Source organism: Schistocerca cancellata, chromosome 2, assembly GCF_023864275.1.
Source record: "Schistocerca cancellata isolate TAMUIC-IGC-003103 chromosome 2, iqSchCanc2.1, whole genome shotgun sequence".
In the NCBI taxonomy this organism is placed as follows: domain Eukaryota; kingdom Metazoa; phylum Arthropoda; class Insecta; order Orthoptera; family Acrididae; genus Schistocerca; species Schistocerca cancellata.
In genome coordinates this window covers 338,366,553-338,389,132 of record NC_064627.1, presented here as the reverse complement: position 1 = coordinate 338,389,132, position 22,580 = coordinate 338,366,553, and the positions used below count along the sequence as shown (strand labels likewise).

Genomic DNA, 22,580 nt, shown 5'->3' with positions numbered 1-22,580 from the left:
ATCAAGTTTTGGGTGAACGAGGGTTCTGTCCGTTAATTCCTTCGTGAGTGAACTGTACTTCCTGATAAATCTTGCAGTGCCTCTTAGTCTGTCGTCTGACTTATACGTGATCAGTTTTACGTAACTGTTCCACTTAAAATCGCTCCATACGCATACTCGCAGGTACTCAACGAAAGTGTCTCCTTCCAGTGATTGTCCTCCAATAGTGATGATCAACTGTTAATTCCTGCAGCAGAAGTCGATCCTCTAGAGATCCTCATTCATTCTGCTACAGCGTTGCGACTTCTTTCCTAAGATACACATCATTATGGCCTATCATATACGCTCGTATTTTGTTCACTGGGTGAGAGTGCGCAACTACAATAAGAGCCAAAGAAACTGTTTCACCTGTTTAATATCGTTTAGGGCCCCCGCGAGCGCGCAGGTGTGCCGTAACACGACGCGGCATGGACTCAAGTAATCCGTGAAGTAGTGCTGCAGTGAATTTAGACCATGATTCCGTAGGTCTTTCCACAGATCCGTAAGAGTACGCTGCAAGGCATCCTAGATATGCTCAAAAATGAAAATTTCACTCTGCAGCGGAGTATGCGCTGATATGATACTTCTTGGCAGATTAAAACTGTGTGCCGGACCGAGACTCGAACTCGGAAACCTTTGTCTTTCGCGGGAAAGTGCTCTACCGACTTAATTACCCAAGCACGACTCACGACCCGTCATCACAGGCTCAATTCTGCCAATAGCTTGTCTATATTGCAGAGACATAGCAGATTACAGCCCGGGGATGTTTCCAGGATGAAATTTTCACACTGCAGTAGAGTGTGCGCAGTTCCTGCCAGATTAAAACTGTGTGCCGGACCGAGACTCAAAAATTTTCGTGTCTGGGGAGTTTGGTGGCCAGCGGAAGTGAGTATTCCTGGAGCCACTCTGCAGCAATTCTGCATGTGTAGGATGTCGCATTGCCCTGCTGGTATTGCCCAAGTCCGTCCGAATGCACAATGGACATGAATGGGTGTAGGTGATCAGAAAGGATGCTTACGTACGTGTCACCTGTCAGAGTCGTATCTAAAAATATCAGGAGATCCATATAACACCAACCGCACACCGTACCCTGCTGATATGCAGGGTCCATGGATTCATCAGGTTGTTTCAAAACCCGTACACGTCAATCTCCGAGATACAATTTGAAATGATACTCATCCGAATTGGCAACAGTTTTCAGTCATCAACAGTCCAATGTCGTTGTCGACGGTCCCAGGCGAGGCGTACAGCTTAGTGTCGTGCAGTCATCAACGGCACATCAGTGGATCATTGGCTCCGAAAGCTCATATCGATGATGTTTCGTTGAATAGTTCGCAGCCGACCGTGGTGGCCGTGCGGTTCTAGGCGCTGCAGTCTGGAACCGAGCGACCGCTACGGTCGCAGGTTCGAATCCTGCCTCGGGCATGGATGTGTGTGATGTCCTTAGGTTAGTTAGGTTTAAGTAGTTCTAAGTTCTAGGGGACTGATGACCTGAGATGTTAAGTCCCATAGTGCTCAGAGCCATTTGAACCATTTGAGCAACTGCTGGGTGGTCGATGGTGCACGTGGACGAGTTTCAGTACCTTAAATTGATTTGGGGAAAGAGACCTAACAGCGAGATCATCGGTCTCATCGGATTAGGGAAGTGTGGGAGAGAAAGTCGGCCGTGTCTTTTCAAGGGAACCATCCCGGCACTTGCCTGAAGCGATTTAGGGAAATCACGGAAAACGTAAATCAGGATGGCCGGATGCGGTATTGAACCGTCGTCCTCCCGAAAGCGAGTCGAGTGTGCTAACCACTGCGCCACCTCGCTCGGTGTTGCATTACGTGTCCCCAACGCATCCCACACCTACACGATGAGGATTAAGGGGGAGGGGTGGGGGAGGTGGGAGGGGACGGGCGGACCAGTCACTTCGTCGAATGTTCTCTCGTTCCAAGACAGCCTCCACCTGCGCAGTTCGATGCAGTGTCATGCATAAAAATGAAGCCAGCGTTGAAAGCCGTGTGGAAAGACGCACTCAGGGAAAGAGTACAATATCAGAATGAAGTTGTATGTAAAGATTACATTGTCCAAAGATTTGGAGGTCAGTACGCCCACGCAACGTTATGCCTACCCGCTCCACATTACCCAGCTCACCAACTCGACCACATAATACAACGGTCCTGGGTGCATTATACACCTTCTCATGGACAGAGATGGGAACACGTAGTGCACCACGGTAGCTGGTTCAAGATAGAACAAGTATGCACATTACTTTGGGATTGAAAGGGTTGTAACCAGTCAAGTAAACAAAGCTTAACTTCAACTATCGCGTAGAAGACTTACCTGCGTGCACTCCTTCCTCAATGAACTTGTTATTTCTGTTAGACCCAGCACAATAATTTTTGGTATAGCAGTAACAAACTATTTTATTTGGTGAAAAATGCCCTTCAGATTCAGAATGCTTTTAGATCAATGAAATTTGTGTAATGTTCCTCCCGTGAATAGCTTCATTTGATGCACGACTCAGGGAAGTTTCCAAAATATATTCTGTGTTCCCCAGAAGCTTTTCATTGGTCTCAAAAATATTCCAGCCTCCAGGCAACATTTCATGTTAGCGTCCCGAACCAGCGCAGAGTTTTTATCTTCCAGGAAATTTCATTCGACATTCTACATAGTAAACAATAGACCAGACCCCTTGTATTTTTCCTTCTGATTTAATAGCATATAATTTGCGTCACCCTTATCTCCAACCACAAGAATCTGATAGTGAGCGATGATAAGGCTCTACGAAATGTTATTTTTTGCATGTATTAACATTCCATGGAGCTCATTCTTCATATACACACACACTGGGCAAGCCACTGTACCGTACATGGTGGAATGGAAATCGTACCAGTTCTATAGATTTTCTTTCTTATTCATTATCTGTATTGAGGGAGGGAGAAATGACTGTCTATGTACATCCAAACAAGTTCTGTCTTACCCCATTCTCATGGTACCTAGGGGAGATTAACGATGGTAGCAGCATAATGATCTTCCAAAGATTCAAATTTAAGTACCTCTAGCGTTTCATACACTCTTTGTTATGGGCTATAGCGACCTGTTACGATTCTAGCAGCGACCACTAAATTCGTTTGATGGCTGTGATTGTCCTTACTTGATAAGGACTGCAAATTCAAGAGTAATAATCTAGAATTGGTCACACTAGCGTCTTATGTGCGATTTCCTTTGCAGATGTAATATATTCATCCAAAAACCTTAAATAAATCTGGATCTTCCATTCACCCTCCTAATAGTAATTTTACGACACATCATATTTCATTTTTACAATTTGCCATGCAGAATACGTTCACCACAAATCTTATAACCGAATACTATTGCTTTCTTTCACTTAGTTAAAGGCGCTAAGTTTCATTTATGAGTATTTAATAACATCTGCTTTTTATAACGCAAAATGAAAGTATTGTGCAAGTCCTTTTCCATGTCCTTGTAATCTCCAACGACGATGCTTCTTTGTATACAACCGCGTCGTCGGTGAACATTTCATGGTGTTACTGAGTCTGACTGATAAATCGTTAATATGTCTGTGAACTTTAGCGATGCTATTAAGCTTCTGTGAGGCGCACAAAATATTGCACCCTTACTGGGTTCTATATTCGTCGAACCTTTCAATTATTTTCGAAAGTACTTGGTTCTGACCGTAACGTGGTCTGAGGTCGAAGATTCAGTACAATATCGAACGGCTTCTTCTCTTAGACCCGCATCTACATCTATACTGCGCTAGCGGTCTCACGGTGTGTGGTGGAAGATACTTCTGGTTCTACTATCGGTAACCTCCGCTCCCTGTTCCATTCGCAGAGGGCGTGTGGGAAGAATGACTGTCGATATACCTCCGTATTCTAATTTCTCGGATCTTATCGCTGTGTTTTTTTTTTCTTTCACGAGACATATATGAGAGAAAGTAAAAAGTTGTCCAACTGTCCATGCAACGTACTCTCTTGGAATTTCCAATAGGAAACCTCTTCGTGATGTAAAAGGCCTCCATTGTAGAGTCTGCTACTAGAATTTATTGCGCATCTCCGTAAAGCTTTGCGCTGACTAAACGATCCCTTGAGGGAAACGTGGCGCTCTTCACCGGATGTTGTGTATCTCTACTATTACTCCACCCTGGTAAGAGTTCCAGATGGTTCAAATGCTTCAAATGTCTCTAAGCACTATGGGACTTAACATCTGAGGTCATTAGTCCCCTGGACTTAGAACTACTTAAACCTAACTAACCTAAGGACAGCACACACATCTATGCCCGAAGCATGATTCGAACCTGCAACCGTAGCAGCAGCGCGGTTCCAGACTGAAGCGCCTAGAACTGCTCGGCCACAACGGCCGACAGAGTTCCAGACTGATGGCCAATTGGCCAAGATTTAAGAAGCGGTCAAACAAGTGTTTTGTGAGGCACTTCTGTTAAGGATGAATTGCACTATACTAATATTTCTTCTTTAAAATCTCAGCTTGGGATCTGATGGTCCTACATTTTGGTTTATGTGGTCATTCCATTTTAGGTCGCTCCAGGCGGTTACTCATAAACATTTCACGAAAGTTACTGTTTGCAATTATCTGCCGCCAACAGTGCAGTGCAACAATAATGGGTCTCTTCGCCTGTTTACACAAATTATGCTTTATTTATTTACGTCCAAGATCAATTACTAATCGCAGCACCAGTTATCAGTCATTCTGACGTTTCTACCTCCTTTTAGACAACCGAATCTCTGTAAACAGCCTCATAGGGCTTCCGACGTATTCCATTCAACAGTTGTATTTAAAGGAAACAGTAAAGGTCCTAGCACACTTCAGTGGGGTACTTCTGAAATTACCTTCACAGCTGTAAAATTTGTTCCGTTAAGAGCAACATATGGAGTTCTATGTGCAAGGAAGTTCTCAGTCTAGCCACAAATGTATTTTGATACTCCGCGAGCTCGTATTTCACTCGCAAAACGACAGAGCGTCTTTGCATCAAATGCCTTTCTGAAGTCGAGAAACACGGTAACAACGTGCGCCGGCAGCTACTGCGTTCTGGATGTCATGGAGCAATAGAGCGAGCTGAGTTCCGCAAGGTGTCTGTTTGCGGATTCCATGTTGACTTTTATAGAGAACGTCTTAGCATCATAAAATGTGGGCATCAAAACACGTGAGCATAAAACATGTTCCCTTATTCTAAAACAGATTGATGTCAGCGTTATAGGCCTATAGTGGATATGTCCAACGATCTTTCTTGTAAATTCTGCAACAGTCTGACCTCTGCGATATAGGCCTACATTTATGCGCATCTGTCCTACGGTCTTTCCTGTAATTGAATGTTATCAAAAATTTCGTTTATAGTCGCTAGGCACTGCGACGTCCCTTCCCTCCTTCTGCCCTCGTCGGGAGGAGCGACTCGTAGTGATGTTCGTCCTCGTCAGTATGACGTGGAACAGCACCTGTAACTCTCGTAAAACACAGCTCCTCGCGTTGTTATGAAATATTCTATTGTTCGTCCGTAACAGTCTTATCAGTTTGTGTTAACTGATCAATTGTTTGTCTTTTATCTTATGCCCGGTTAGTTATGTTGAGCAGTGAAATCTTGGTCTTAATCCTATCATTACGGTCGTTTTTCACATCATCCTTAGCGAGGATTGATAATTGGTATTCGTAATTCCGTTGCTACGTCAAATTATTAACAACGATCCAACGTAACTCCAGAGATCACTTATGTTGAATTAAAGTCCTAACATGCCGTAATGCCGCTTTTTATATTATCCCCTTTCACTGTCTGTTATTCCTGTCTTCACACAGTCACTTAAAATGTTTAAAGGCCTCAGTCACTAGTATGAACAAACGTAATATTATTCCTTGAGGCATGTAGGCGGCACATATGATTTATCTCTTCACTAATAGTTTATTAATATTTTTGTAATTAATTGTTTGTCACTATCACGCACACACACCGATATGTCATTCCAGATTAACTTCTCATCAGTCCAGTTCGAATGTGTGTGAAATCTTATGGGACTTAACTGCTAAGGTCATCAGTCCCTAAGCTTACACACTACTTAACCTAAATTATCCTAGGGACAAACACACACACCCATGCCCGAGGGAGGACTCGAACCTCCGCCGGGACCAGCCGCACAGTCCATGACTGCAGCGCCTCAGACCTCTCGGCTAATCCCGCGCGGCTCAGTCCAGTAATCGTAACGTTGACAACAACTTTTGATTGAACGGCGTACTGGTTTTTGTTCATGACTTTGTATTATTGTGTCCCACTCAAGACTACGAATAGGTTTCGTGTCACTGATCCAATACTATCAAGGTCGCAACTGTTCTTCAGTCCGAAGGCTAAGTCCAGTAAATCAGTATCACTCAATTAAAATCACCGTCGCGTTGATAACGGTAAAGATTACTTTATTCAGTCGAATGACTGAGTACAACTTTAATCTCTCTGTCCCGAACTATCGAACTTTCCCAACTGAAAAATCTCATAGCGTTTGCTTCCAGAAGACTATCGCAATAGTACTCTAGAGCGAGTCAGGAGCAACTGACTAAACATTTCCGTATCCGAGTTGCATTGTAGGCGCATTGAATTTCCTTTTCGATGCGGCCATAACTCTCTTCCATGGTAAATGTTATCTTTGACCGAATTAGCTCCTTGGATTTAACTTTCGATCATATGAATTTAAATTTATTCTATAGTTGTTGCAAAGATAATGCATGACAACCCTTTCCTTTTATCTCATCTTTTGTTTGTTACTCTCAGTATTTAAGTGTTATAGTTGTTAATCAAAACATTACTTTTTATCACCAATAGTTGTTATCACTGTCAAGATGACTTAATTCCCTACTTTAAGTTTTCACACCGTTTGTTAATTGGGGTTTTCTGTCCTTGGGGCATTACAGCACCCATCGTCGCTCCTGTGAGCTACTGGAAACTGCTGCTAGAAGTGGAGAAAGTTCTTTCGCGTAATCTCTGTAGAATCTCACATATGTCTCATCTGGTCCATATTTTTTTTTGTCCTTTATTGAATTTCAATTCCCCCCGAAGGGGGCGGGCTGGCAGCAGCTTAGTACGCTGCTCTGCAGCCTACAGGTTTTTTAAAACGTAAGAAGAAGATAAGAAACAATAAAAGTAGGCGATAAAACGGTGACTTAAATGGTAAAACGACGGAAAATTGTGGAAAGTTAAAACATAAAGCGAAGGGTTGGCAATGCTAATAAAATACACAGGAAGCAGACAGGTAACATAGTAGACAGACAATTAAAAAACATGGCGACTGTCTGGTTTCTGTTCACAAGAGATATAAAAACACTTCGGAAAAGACACACAACACTGAACACTCACTGTAAACACTGCACTAGATGACACACCATAGCCAAGGGCAGAAGGCGAGGGGGGGGGGGGACCTGGACAGATGAGGGGGAAAACAAGGAGGGAGGAGAGGAAAAACGAAAGGGTGGGGGGGGGGGCAGGGCAGACGCGAGAGGGAATGGGAAATGGCAGAGGATGGAAATGCGAAAGGACTCAGCGGAGAGAAGGGGGGCAGAGAGAGGGTAAGTGGAGAAAAAAGAGGGTGGAAGGGTGGGAGAGAGGGAGCCCAGGAAAAGGATGGAGGAAAGGAGGGGAGGGGGTGAAGATCAGAGTTGATACTGGTCCATACGCCTTCCCACGCTATTAAACGACTGTAGCTGCTCATGTATTTCAGGATCACTTGTCTCAAAATCTGCTATTTCGACATTACGATCTTCCACGGTGACACAGTTTCAGAAGACCGAATTCAGTATCTTTGTCTACTCTCTGTTATCGCCCTCCAAGTGGGTTTTAAGTATAAAACATGGACAAATCCCTCCCCCTTACAGTACATTGACGAACGTCAACGCCTCTGCTGCTCTGCTGTGAAGATTGGTCGCCCGCAACAGGAAGGCGGCGGGCGCGCGCTGCAGTACCCTTGCCCGCTGACCGCAGGCTCTCGTTGGCGGCTTTGCAGGTGACGTGGCTCGGCGTTAATTAAGGTGACCCTCTGAGGGCGCTCCGTGCTATGGCGCGGGGTGGGGGCGGCGGCGGCCAGAAATTGGGACGGCAGCGCCGGCCCGGGCCGCCACCTTGCGGATGCGACAGCAGCGCTAATCTGGACCCCTCCCACCCTCTGGGGAAGAGTGCCGCTACCGTGCCGATTAGCGAGTTTTCCTGTTCCCGTCTCGCAACCAGTTTAGGCCGGACAGGCGTTAACTTGCCACGCACCGCTAACGCTGTCTGTGTAACGACGAAAACTCTGCTAATTCCGGGCCGACACACGAATCCGGAGGTTGCGCTCGTGTTTACGGCAAGAGTTTCCCCTGCGTATATACGGGTTTTACAACCTGCCCCCCCCCCCCCCCTTTCCCTCTGCCTTTGGATCGGGAGTGCCATATTTCTGCCGCCATTTTCGTGCAGTGTTTTACAGTGTGTTTTTCCAGTGAGTCTTCCGTGTTGTGTCTTTTGGGAAGTGTAGCGAACAGCCATCATACTGTCGCTGGGTGTGATTTTTTTATCTCTTGCGAACAGAAATCAGACTGTCGCCATGTTTTTTAATTGTGTGTCTACTACGTTACTTGTCTGATTCCTGTGTATTTTATCAACATTGCCAACCCCTTTTGCTTTCTGTTTTAACTTTCCGCATTTTTACGCCATTTTACACTTTAAATCACCATTTTATCGCCTGTTTTTCCTTGTTTCTTTTTTCTTCCTTTTTTTACAAACAAGTCTGTAGGCTGTAGAGCAGCGTAGTAAGCTGCTGCCAGCCCGCCCCCTTCGGGGGGAATTGAAAATCACTAAAGAAAAAAAAATTACAACCTGCTAGGCGTCCAGTAGCGTATATCTCTTAATTCCGGTCCTTGGTTTACATGGTTTAGTTGATGAAATTATATCTGAATGTACACTACTGGCCATTAAAATTGCTACACCACGAAGATGACGTGCTACAGACGCGAAATTTAACCGACAGGATGAACATGCTGTGATATGCAAATGATTAGCTTTTCAGAGCATTCACACAAGGTTGGCGCCGGTGGCGACACCTACAACATGCTGACATGAGGAAAGTTTCCAACTAATTTCTTATACACAAACAGCAGTTGACCGGCGTTGCCTGGTGAAACGTTGTTGTGATGCCCCGTTTAAGGAGGAGAAATGCGTACCATCACGTTTCCGACTTTGATAAAGGTCGGATTGTAGCCTATCGCGATTGCGGTGTATCGTATCGCGACATTGCTGCTCGCGTTGTTCGAGATACAATGACTGTTAGCAGAATATGGAATCGGTAGGTTCAGGGGGGTAATACGGAACGCCGTGATGGATCCCAATGGCCTCGTATCACTAGCAGTCGAGATGACAGGTATCTTATCCGCATAGCTGTAACGGATCGTGCAGCCACGTCTCGATCCCTGAGTCAACAGATAAGGACGTTTGCAAGACAACAACCATCTGCTCCAACAGTTCGACGACGTTTGCAGCAGCATGGACTATCAGCTCGGAGACGATGGCTGCGGTTACCCTTGACGTTTCATCACAGACCGACGAACCTGGGTGCACGAATGGAAAAACGTAATTTTTTCGGATAAATCCAGATTCTGTTTACAGCATCATGATGGTCGCATCCGTGTTTGGCGACACCGCGGTGAACGCACATTGGAAGCGTGTATTCGTCATCGCCATACTGGCCTGGCTTATTACCCGGCGTGATGGTATGGGGTGCCATTGGTTACAAAAATGTTCAAATGTGTGTGAAATCTTATGGGACTTAACTACTAAGATCATTAGTCCCTAAGCTTACACACTAAATTATCCTAAGAACAGACACACACACCATGTCTGGGGGAGGACTCAAATGGTTCAAATTGCTCTGAGCACTATGGGACTTAACGTCTGAGGTCAACAGTCCCCTAGAACTTAGAACTACACTCCTGGAAATTGAAATAAGAACACCGTGAATTCATTGTCCCAGGAAAGGGAAACTTTATTGACACATTCCTGGGGTCAGATACATCACATGATCACACTGACAGAACCACAGGCACATAGACACAGGCAACAGAGCATGCACAATGTCGGCACTAGTACAGTGTATATCCACCTTTCGCAGCAATGCAGGCTGCTATTCTCCCATGGAGACGAACGTAGAGATGCTGGATGTAGTCCTGTGGAACGGCTTGCCATGCCATTTCCACCTGGCGCCTCAGTTGGACCAGCGTTCGTGCTGGACGTGCAGACCGCGTGAGACGACGCTTCATCCAGTCCCAAACATGCTCAATGGGGGGACAGATCCGGAGATCTTGCTGGCCAGGGTAGTTGACTTACACCTTCTACAGCACGTTGGGTGGCACTGGATACATGGGGACGTGCATTGTCCTGTTGGAACAGCAAGTTCCCTTGCCGGTCTAGGAATGGTAGAACGATGGGTTCGATGACGGTTTGGATGTACCGTGCACTATTCAGTGTTCCCTCGACGATCACCAGTGGTGTACGGCCAGTGTAGGAGATCGCTCCCCACACCATGATGCCGGGTGTTGGCCCTGTGTGCCTCGGTCGTATGCAGTCCTGATTGTGGCGCTCACCTGCACGGCGCCAAACACGCATACGACCATCATTGGCACCAAGGCAGAAGCGACTCTCATCGCTGAAGACGACACGTCTCCATTCGTCCCTCCATTCACGCCTGTCGCGACACCACTGGAGGCGGGCTGCACGATGTTGGGGCGTGAGCGGAAGACGGCTTAACGGTGTGCGGGACCGTAGCCCAGCTTCATGGAGACGGTTGCGAATGGTCCTCGCCGATACCCCAGGAGCAACAGTGTCCCTAATTTGCTGGGAAGTGGCGGTGCGGTCCCCTACGGCACTGCGTAGGATCCTACGGTCTTGGCGTGCATCCGTGCGTCGCTGCGGTCCGGTCCCAGGTCGACGGGCACGTGCACCTTCCGCCGACCACTGGCGACAACATCTATGTACTGTGGAGACCTCACGCCCCACGTGTTGAGCAATTCGGCGGTACGTCCACCCGGCCTCCCGCATGCCCACTATACGCCCTCGCTCAAAGTCCGTCAACTGCGCATACGGTTCACGTCCAAGCTGTCGCGGCATGCTACCAGTGTTAAAGACTGCGATGGAGCTCCGTATGCCACGGCAAACTGGCTGACACTGACGGCGGCGGTGCACAAATGCTGCGCAGCTAGCGCCATTCGACGGCCAACACCGCGGTTCCTGGTGTGTCCGCTGTGCCGTGCGTGTGATCATTGCTTGTACAGCCCTCTCGCAGTGTCCGAAGCAAGTATGGTGGGTCTGACACACCGGTGTCAATGTGTTCTTTTTTCCATTTCCAGGAGTGTACTTAAACCTAACTAACCTAAGGTCATCACACACATCCATGCCCGAGGCAGGATTCGAACCTGCGACCGCAGCGGCTACGCGGTTCCAGACTGTACCGCCTAGAACCGCTCGGTCACCCCGGACGGCGGGAGGACACGAACCTCCGCTGGGAGCAGCCGCACAGTCCATGACTGCAGCGCCTTAGACCACTCGCATTTGTTACACGTTTCGGTCACCTCTTGTTCGCATTGACGGCACTTTGAACACATTTCAGATGTGTTACGACCCGTGGCTCTACCCTTCATTCGATCTTTGCGAAACCCTACATTTCAGCAGGATAATGCACGACCGCATTTTACAGGTCCTGTACGGGCCTTACTGGATGCAGAAAATGTTCGACTGCTGCCCTGGCCAGCACATTCTCGATATCTCTCAGCAATTGGAAACGTCGGGTCAACGGTGACCGAGCAACTGGCTCGTCACAATACACCAGTCACTACTCTTGATGAACTGTGGTATCGTGTTGAAGCTGTATGGGCAGCTGTACCTATACACGCCATCCAAGCTCTGTTTGACTCAATGCCCAGGCGTATCAAGGCCGTCATTACGGCCTGAGGTGGTTGTTGTGGGTACTGATTTCTCAGGATCTATGCACCCAAATTGCGTAAAAATGTAATCACATGTCAGTTGTAGTATAATATATTTGTCCAATGAATACCCGTTTATCATCTGCTTTTCTTCCTGGTGTAGCAATTTTAATGTCCAGTGGTGTAATACGGACGAAACACAGGCAGCAAGAGGTTATCTGATGATGGGAGCAACTAAATGAAAAAATCGATTCGATAAGCTGTTGGAAAACAATACGCTCAGTTGATTGAAATTTTAAGTGTCAGTTGAATATTGATTTCATTGCTTTAAGTATGACCTGTCTGCAAGAATAATCGCATGAAAACAATTCGGATCAGTCGATTCTGGTTTTACGTAACGCTTAGATTCTTACACTGTCCAGTAACATTAATGTGACCACCACGTATGTTCGACGGCAACGTGCAACAACCACTCACAGACGTCTGGTGCCAGCACTGACGGCGTGTCGGGGGATGCGGAAAAAGTGCAGTCACTGTGGTAATGCGGAGATGAAGCGGATTATCTGACGTCGAAAAAGACATTATCATTGGCTTTCGTGTTTCCTGGCAGATTAAAACTGTGTGCCGGACCGAGACTCGAACTCGGGACCTTTGCCTTTCACGGGTAAGTGCTCTACGTTTGAAAACTGTAGACGTGTTGCCGTGGTGTGCCGCGGGGCTTAGATGACAAGGGTGAACGACGGCTGCAGAGGTGTGTACAGGCGAATACAGGCGCTGCTGCTGAGCAACTAACTGTCTCTGCAGCAGACAACTGGTTCATGCTCCCATACTGACTGCTGTTCACCGGCGACTAAAGCTGGAATTTGAACACCAATACTGCAACTGAACTCACTCTAAGCGGCGACAGGTGGCTTTTTCAGATAAATCAAGTTTTATTCCCATCGGGAAAATGGCGTAACGCGAGTAGATATGAAATCACAGGGATCCAGGACGAAGGAGGTAGCGTTATGGTCTGGAGAATGTTTTCATGACATTCCCTGGCTGATCTCGTCGCTACGGAAAACATAATGCATCGGCACATGTATGCATCTATCCTTGGGGACTATGTCCACCCCTCCATGCAGCTAGTTTTTCCTCGGCATGATAGAATAATTTTTTTAAAAAAAATTGTGTTATGGAGTGAAAACCTATCAAGTCAAGAGCACATAGGAAATCCATATCTTTGTCGGTACGTTCCACAACCTCGCTGGCCCTCTTCCTGCACCACTCGCAGCGGTCTCTCGCAGCGGACTGCTCTGCAAAAGATGTTTATTCACGCTTTTGGCAGGTGGTCACGTTAAGGGGGGACGTTGATGAAAAACACACACTGTTTCAAAAACGCACCAGATCCACAGTTTCGGAGATATGTCAATGAAATTTTGTACCACGCTTTACATGAAAGTAACACATTTACATATAAAATCCTTTGATTATATATATTCAACATTTTTAATGAAATTTGAAGTTTTATATTAAAAAAATAATGTATGTTCCTTTTTCTCAGAAAATATTCAAGAGATTTCTACAAAAATTTCTCTGTTTCACCTCTTCATATGTTGTAAGCTTCTCTCATGAGGTTTTTGGAATAGGTCAAATAGCAGAATTTTCATAATTTTTTAATTATAATTCCACAAGTACAATTTTAAATTCATGCAAAATTCCAAACACGAGTGTACTCTAAATTAGCGTAGAACTTAATAATGTTCACTTTCCCACGGTCCCTTTTTTTTTTATAGTAGCATGTCTTTAAGACTGAGATTTTCACTCTGCAGCGGAGTGTGCGCTGATATGAAACTTCCTGGCAGATTAAAACTGTGTGCCGGGCCGAGACACGAACTCAGGACCTTTGCCTTTCGCGGGCAAGTGCTCTGCCGGGCCGGCATACAGTTTTACTCGGCCACTAAGTTTCATATCAGCGACCACTCCGCTGCAGAGTGAAAATCTCATTCTGTAAATATCCCCCAGGCTGTGGCTAAGCCATGTCTCCGCTATATTCTTTCTTTCAGGAGTGCTAGTTCTGCAAGGTTCGCAGGAAAGCTTCTGTAAAGTTTGGAATGTAGGAGACGAGGTACTGGCAGAGGTAAAGCTGCGAGGACGGAGCGTGAGTCGTGCTTGGGTAGCTCAGTTGGTAGAGCACTTGCCCGCAAAAGGCAAAGGTCCCGAGTTCGAGTCTCGGCCCGGCACACACTTTTAATCTGCCAGGAAATTTCAGCATGTCTTTTCTTTGTAGCAAAATTTCATGTTTTGATCGTAAGATATGACGGTGTCGTGCATTCTATGACCAGCCACGTCCAACACATTATTCATTTTCTGTCTTTCACGTCCAATGTTGCTGCTTTTCGTGAGCTTAACTTCGAAAGCTTAATAGTGGCAGATTGCACAATCATAAGTATTGTACATGTTTGCACGTATTACGTAAAGTCCCCATCTGGCCATTCAGAGCTGAGTTTTCCATGATTTCTCTAAGACACTTTAGGCAAGTGCCGGGATGGTTCCTTTGAAAGGATACGGCTGATTTGCTTTCCCATCCTTGAATCGTTCCAAGCCTGTACTCAGACTTTGATGACTTCGATGCCGACGGAACGTTAAACTCCGATCCTCCTTCTTGGTATGGAAGTGCCCTCATCAGTTACACCCTTAGTTGAGACAGGTCTTTTTTGTGTGAAAGCAATTCCCAACCTGTGATCAACTGAATACATATTTCAGGGTTTTTAAATTTATGAAACATATTGCCTTTGGTTTGTTTGTGTGGGAATGATGAACAAGGTCACATTTTTACCTTTTACGTGACGGAATTTATTATGACGTACGGTTTAATTCACGCAGTAAGCCTGTCTGGATTATGAACAAAGGAGCAATATGAATACAGATATTAGCTTTAACATATCCATGATTCACATTAAGAAGTAGTAGCCTTATATTGTGGTCCTAAATACCGGAATTTAGCGCAAATAATTGGACAGAAAGCTTACAATTACCGAGACCACTTTTACATTTAAACAATTAAAGGTGTTGCGTAAACAAGTCGATTTCCTGCACACTTGGTAAGTCGTAGGTTCAGTCAGAGACACCTCGTAACTTATGGTACATCATAATAAAACTCGTAAACAAAGAGCACCGTGTGACGGTGATAGCTAGTATTAGCTAAGCTACCATTCATGAAAATAATGCAATAACATCAATCTCATCGAGAGGCATATGAGTGAGTTGATTTCGTAACAGAAAATGGGCTGCTTGAGGGTATATATGCCTGTGTAAAACATGATCGAGTTAAGTCATTGTGATCAAGGATATCACATCCATTAATGGACTTAAATTTTTGTGCGGATTCCGAACCACGTTGCAGCTCGTCATATTTCTCATTCCAAACACTGTCAGAGGTGGAACGAGTTATAAGACACCGATACAAATCCCACGATTGCCCGGGTATCGGAATCCACACATCTGGCGTTTAACAGCCAATCTAGGTGTGGTCTGAGTCCCTCTCTTACTCCAGTTTATTTTATACACGATTTTCATCTGACGTCACTGACATTCTGTTGTCCAATGCCATCTGTTGACCAATTTTTGCACCCTTTTTGGTTTCAAATCCCATGTAAGTTCTACTTCTCTACCTGCATTATTCCGTGGGTCTGCAACAACGCCGTGTGTCTTACAGAATATACAGAGGGGTCCAAAAAATGTATCCACTCTTTAAAAGTCCATAACTTTCAAACTAATTGACGGAGTTGTCTCATATTTGGTGAAAGTGTATCGTAAAGTACAACTTAAAAATATCGCTGTATGTGTTCGAAACGGTCACCATTAACATCCAAACACAAACGATGCCGCCGAACTGCAGCACGAACTACTGACTGCAACGTGTTCAGTTGGAGATTTGCACATGAATGTACGATGGATTCTCGAAGTTCATCCAATGTGCGCGGCTTTTGTCGATAAACGACGTCCTTTAGTGTTCCCCACAGGTAAAAGAGCAGAGGAGTTAGGTCTGGGGAACGTGGTGAATACTCCACAGCACCTCTACGACCTATCCATCTTCCTGGTAGATTTTCGTCGAGATACGCCCTAACACGATTCTGGTAGTGGGCTGGGGCACCATCTTGTTGAAAGTAAACTCTTCCGTCTCTATACAAATCTCGCATGGCAGGTAAAATGGATGTCTGAAGCTTCTGAAAGTACACCTCACCGGTAACTGTGCCGTCAAAGAAGAATGCCCCAATCAAGCCCCGGTAAGACAATCCACACCACACATTTACTCCTGGAAAATTCACGGCTTTGTGTACATGGTCGTTTGGATTTTCGATGGCCCAGTAGATGCAATTGTGGCGATTTACTGTACCAATGAGTTTGAACTGTGCCTCATCAGAACACACATTCATCCTTGCAAACTCTTCATCGTTGCGCACCATGTTAGTAAGCCACTCGCAGTACACCATTCTACGATCTGGGTCGTCCTCGTTCATTGCGTTTACTTCCACTTTACTGTCTTCAAAATTCACCGAACACTTTGCGACTCACTCTAGTTTCATGGACACACTGTCTCACAGACTTCTGTGGTGAGCGAGTTGATTGTTGTAACACACGACGGAAGTTAGTTGGACTTGTTGCTGTTACAGGTCGTCCAGATAGTTGTTTGTGTACATCTTTAACACAGCCTTCGGCTCCAAATTTGTCTCGAATGCGACGAATCGTTAAACCTGTCGTGGCTCTGCTTGATACTCATTTCGCCATTGCTTTTGAACCTCATTAATGTTTTCGTACTTAAAATACCACTTCAAAACTGACTTCCTTTCATCGATTGTAAGTCTTGCGCCAGCCATGTTTACTCAAGTAACTACGTACAACTAAGAACAAAACACCGTCTATCTGGCGACTGTCATATGACAAAATAAAACAACGCAATACAACGCTTGTCTGGCGATTGCCGGAACTACGAACTATTACACTACCAAAGATGAGACAACTCCGTCAATTAGTTCGCCAGTTATGGACTCTTAAACAGTGGATACATTTTTTTGGACCCCTCTGTATTGAGAAAATCTGATTGTATGACGACGGGGTATTATTAACAACTTTCGACAAGGCCTGAGTGCTGGGTCGCCATATCAAAGAGCCAGTTGTGTGTGAATGGACGGTAGCAGAGCCTGGAAGCGGGCGACGATTTCCGTCACGCGCGGAGCGGCCCGGCGCTGCGCTGTTTGAGGGCTGTGCGTGCGCCACAGAGCTAATCACTGCGCTACGCCGCCGGAATACCCCAGGCGCTGCCGCCGCCACAGGGAAATGGCGAACCGCGGCCCGCTCCACTGTACGCGCGGCCGCGGCCGCTGGCTCTACAGCTCTGCTGTTAAAATGGCACAGGACGGCACGAGGGCAGCGTGCGCAGCATGTATACACACTGTTTAAAAAAGCGCGTCACGTGTGCCTACAGGAGGCAGTGTTAGCCAAACCCAGAAGAAAAGTTCCTGTGGTGGTATGTCCTGTTGATGCATGGTCCGGCATTTCATACCCTTCATTGAATTAACAGATTAGTTGGGACACACAAGTGTAGGATAAACACGAGTTGGTATAATAAAATACCACAACACGCACATATGGCCAGATGCAAATCCCCCGATGCAAATCCTGTAGCAATCACGGAGTTTTGGCATCAAGATGGTTTCGCTATCAATGAATAGTCGGTGACAGTGAATGTACGGTCGGCGACAGACTCATTGCGAAAAAAAAAAAAAATGGCTCTGAGCACTATGGGACTTAACTTCTAAGATCATCAGTCCCCTAGAACTAAGAACTACTTAAACCTAACTAACCTAAGGACATCACACACATCCATGCCCGAGGCAGGATTCGAACCTGCGACCGTAGCGGCCGCGCGGTTCCAGACTGTAGCGCCTTTAACCGCTTGGCCACCACGGCCGGCGACTCATTGCGCCATACATTTTACAAACAGATTAACAAGTGCTGTATAGCACCGACTTCCGAGCGATGAATTACCAGAGCTTTTGGAGAACGTTATTATTGCAGAAAGACAATGTGGCACCACCCATTTTCTACGGCTAGTGCGATTGTACATCACCACTCTGTTTCATGCACGATGAGTTGGCCCGCGCCAAGCATCTGCTACCGTCCATTCAAACACAACTGGATCATTGGTATGGCGATACAATACTCAGGCCTTGTCGAAAGTTGTTGATAATAATACCCTGTCGTCGTACAATCGGATTTTCTCAATATGCTGTGTGAGACAAACGGCGCTGTTTCAGGCCCACGGAATAATGCAGGTAGAGAAGTAATAATTGAGACACGAGCCTGAAGTGACAGCAGACTTGAAACTAAAAAAGCGTGCAAAAATTAGTCAACAGATGGCATTGGACAACATCTCAGTGACGTAACATGAAAATCGTGTATAAAATGATCTGTAGTAAGAGAGGGACTCAGACCGTAAAAGACTGGCTGTTAAATGCCTCCCGGAAGGTATGACTTTCATTCAAGGTGGTAGAATGGTCTCACCCCTTCACCGGATCTGAATCCTTTGGATTTATGACTGCGGGGACATTTAAAGGCATTGGTGTATGCCCAACCCATAGACAATGTGCAGATTATACAGAAGCACGTGACCAGGGCAGTCCGAATGGAGACAAATTTAATTGAAAGAATAGGTGGTTCACTTCGAAGAATGGTTGAAAGACGTGCGAGGATGCGTGGTAATCGCATGCTACACTGCCTGTAGTATACACTAAAAAGCCAAAGAAACTGGTACATCTAAGTAATGCCGTGTAGCGCCCACGCGAGCACGCAAAAATACCGCAGCAGGACGTGGAAGGGACTCGACTAATGTCTTAAGTAGTTCTGGAGGGAACTGACATCATGAATCCTGCAGGGCTGTCCATAAATCCGTAAGAGTACGAGGGGGCGGAGATCTCTTCTGAACAGCATGTTGCAAGGCATCCCAGATATGCTGAATAATGTTCATGTCTTGGGAGTTTGGTGGCCAGAGGAACTGTTTAAGCTCAGAAGAGTGTTTCTGGAGCCACTCTGTAGCAATTATAGACGTGTGGGGTGTGGCATTGTCCTGCTGGAATTGCCCAAGTCCGTCGGAATACACAATGGACATGAATGGATGCAGGTGATCAGACAGGATGCTTAGGTACGTGTCACCTGTCACAGTCATACCTAGACGTATCAGGAGTCCCATGTTACTCCAACTGCACACGCCCCAAACTATTACAGAGCCTCCATCAGATTGAATATTTCCCTGTTGATATGCTGGCTCAATGGATTCATGAGGTTGTCTCCATGCCTGTAAACGTCCGTCCGCTAGATACAATTTGAAACGAGACTCGTCCTACCATGCAACATGCTTCCAGCCATCAACAGTCCAATGTCGGTGATGACGGGCCCAGGTGAGGCGTAAAACTTTGTGAGGTGCAGTCATCAAGGGAAGATGAGCGGGCCTTTCCCATATCGATGATGTTTCGTTTCAATGGCTCGCACGCTGACATTTGTTAATGGCCGAGGATTGAAATTTACAGCAACTAGCGGAAGGGTTGCACTTCTGTCGCGTCGAACGATTCTCTTCAGTCCCATTCTTGCAGATCTTTTTCTGGCCGCAGATTTGAGGTTTTACCTTATTCCTGTCCGCCCCCGGTAGCTGAGTGCTCAGCGCGACAGATTGTCAATCCAAAGGGCCCGGATTCGATTCCCGGCTGGGTCGGAAATTTTCTCCGCTCAGGGACTGGGTGTTGTGTTGTCCTAATCATCATCATTTCATCCCCATCGACGCGCAAGTCGCCGAAGTGGCGTCAAATCGAAAGACTTGCACCAGGCGAACGGTCTACCCGACGGGAGGCCCTCGTCACACGACATTTCATTTATTTTTTTTACCTTATTCCTAATGTTCACAGTACACTCGTGAAATGGTCGTACGGGAAAATCCCTACTGCATCGTTACCTCGGAGATGCTGTGTCCCATCGCCCCTGAGCCAATTATAACATGTCCTGCATACTCACTTGAATCTTGATAACCTTCCATTGTAGCAGCACAACCGATCTAACAACTGCGCCAGACGCTTCTTGACATACATGGGTGTTGCGGGCCGCAGCACCGTATTCTGCCTGTTTATATATCTCCGTATTTGAATACGCATACCTATACCAGTTTCTTTGGTGCTTCATTGTAATTGTGTAGGCTTCTGCGTCCAGAGTAAGTTGACATAAAAATTTACAGAGTATCATACAGCGTCATAATCTAAAAAAGCTGTACTGGTGGAACCAACGTTTTGGCCACGGTTACAGCGGCCATTTTCTGGTCAGTGGGCCTAGAAGGAGGCCACTGTAGCCGTGGCCGAAACGTTGCTTTTTCCAGTATAGCTCCTTTACATTATGATGTGGTACAGTACTCTGAAAAATTTTAATGGCAACTGCCTATAGTGCCTGCTTGTAACAGACAGATGGGAACGAGAGGACACATTGACTCATATATTAAAGGGTTTTGGTTTCTTGACATACACTCCTGCAAAATGGAAAAAAGAACACATTGACACCGGTGTGTCAGACCCACCATACTTGCTCCGGACACTGCGAGAGGGCTGTACAAGCAATGATCACACGCACGGCACAGCGGACACACCAGGAACCGCGGTGTTGGCCGTCGAATGGAGCTAGCTGCGCAGCATTTGTGCACCGCCGCCGTCAGTGTCAGCCAGTCTGCCGTGGCATACGGAGCTCCATCGCAGTCTTTAACACTGGTAGCATGCCGCAACAGCGTGGACGTGAACCGTATGTGCAGTTGACGGACTTTGAGCGAGAGCTTATAGTGGGCATGCGGGAGGCCGGGTGGACGTACCGCCGAATTGCTCAACACGTGGGGCGTGAGGTCTCCACAGTACATCGATGTTGTCGCCAGTGGTCGGCGGAAGGTGCACGTGCCCGTCGACCTGGGACCGGACCGCAGCGACGCACGGATGCACGCCAAGACCGTAGGATCCTACGCAGTGCCGTAGGGGACCGCACCGCCACTTCCCAGCAAATTAGGGACACTGTTGCTCCTGGGGTATCGGCGAGGACCATTCGCAACCGTCTCCATGAAGCTGGGCTACGGTCCCGCACACCGTTAGGCCGTCTTCCGCTCACGCCCCAACATCGTGCAGCCCGCCTCCAGTGGTGTCGCGACAGGCGTGAATGGAGGGACGAATGGAGACGTGACGTCTCCAGCGATGAGAGTCGCTTCTGCCTTGGTGCCAATGATGGTCGTATGCGTGTTTGGCGCCGTGCAGGCGAGCGCCACAATCAGGACTGCATACGACCGAGGCACACGGGGCCAACACCCGGCATCATGGTGTGGGGAGCGATCTCCTACACTGGCCGTACACCACTGGTGATCGTCGAGGGGACACTGAATAGTGCACGGTACATCCAAACCGTCATCGAACCCATCGTTCTACCATTCCTAGACCGGCAAGGGAACTTGCTGTTCCAACAGGACAATGCACGTCCGCATGTATCCCGTGCCACCCAACGTGCTCTAGAAGGTGTAAGTCAACTACCCTGGCCAGCAAGATCTCCGGATCTGTCCCCCATTGAGCATGTTTGGGACTGGATGAAGCGTCGTCTCACGCGGTCTGCACGTCCAGCACGAACGCTGGTCCAACTGAGGCGCCAGGTGGAAATGGCATGGCAAGCCGTTCCACAGGACTACATCCAGCATCTCTACGATCGTCTCCATGGGAGAATAGCAGCCTGCATTGCTGCGAAAGGTGGATATACAATGTACTAGTGCCGACATTGTGCATGCTCTGTTGCCTGTGTCTATGTGCCTGTGGTTCTGTCAGTGTGATCATGTGATGTATCTGACCCCAGGAATGTGTCAATAAAGTTTCCCCTTCCTGGGACAATGAATTCACTGTGTTCTTATTTCAATTTCCAGGAGTGTATAATCAGGTAGATGCAATGTCTAGGTTTCATATTATTGGTAGCCTGAAGCCTTTGTTTTGTATCCATTGTAACCCAAGGTCTAGTTTGTGCTACATACATGTCTTTCTGATCTGTAGAGAATTATCTAACATAATTTTCTGACTTCATCTGCCTCTACGATTATAAACTATTTATATTATTAAACAACAGTTTCATCTCACTATTTTTGAATATTTTATGTTTAAGGTGCAAACAAATGTTTTATTTCAAGGATTTTTCTATAATTGTTAATTTTTCCGATATAATATGTGATTTTAAAAAACTGTTATGGTTGTTGTTTCATTTTGTTGGTGATACTGATGACATGTGGTACTGTAATGAAAATTTTTAACCTTCACACTTCCTCCTTAAATGACAAGCTTCAATATTCTAATTATTTCATCAAGTGTAGTTTATCAACGCCATTATCACCCCATGATATGGTTCTTACATGGTATTATTTTGATATATACTTGTATTTGTTTGACGTGTTTTGGCCAGCCGCAGTGGCCGAGCGGTTCTAGGCGTTACAGTCTGGAACCACGCGACCATTACGGTCGCAGGTTCGAATCCTGCCTCGGGCATGGATGTGTGTGATGTCCTTAGGTTAGTTAGGTTTAAGTAGTTCTATGTTCTA

At 46.4% G+C, this 22,580-nt stretch overlaps 1 protein-coding gene and 1 non-coding gene across 2 annotated transcripts in view; one reads left to right on the top strand and one right to left on the bottom strand.

Moving 5' to 3' along the window:
- Positions 1–22,580, bottom strand: part of LOC126153857 (uncharacterized) — a 1,728,205-nt gene that overhangs the window by 1,406,828 nt on the left and 298,797 nt on the right. The window lies entirely within an intron of this gene.
- Trnal-caa (transfer RNA leucine (anticodon CAA)) lies at positions 14,105–14,179 on the top strand. Its single transcript has one exon. It is a non-coding gene; the product is annotated as a tRNA-Leu (tRNA).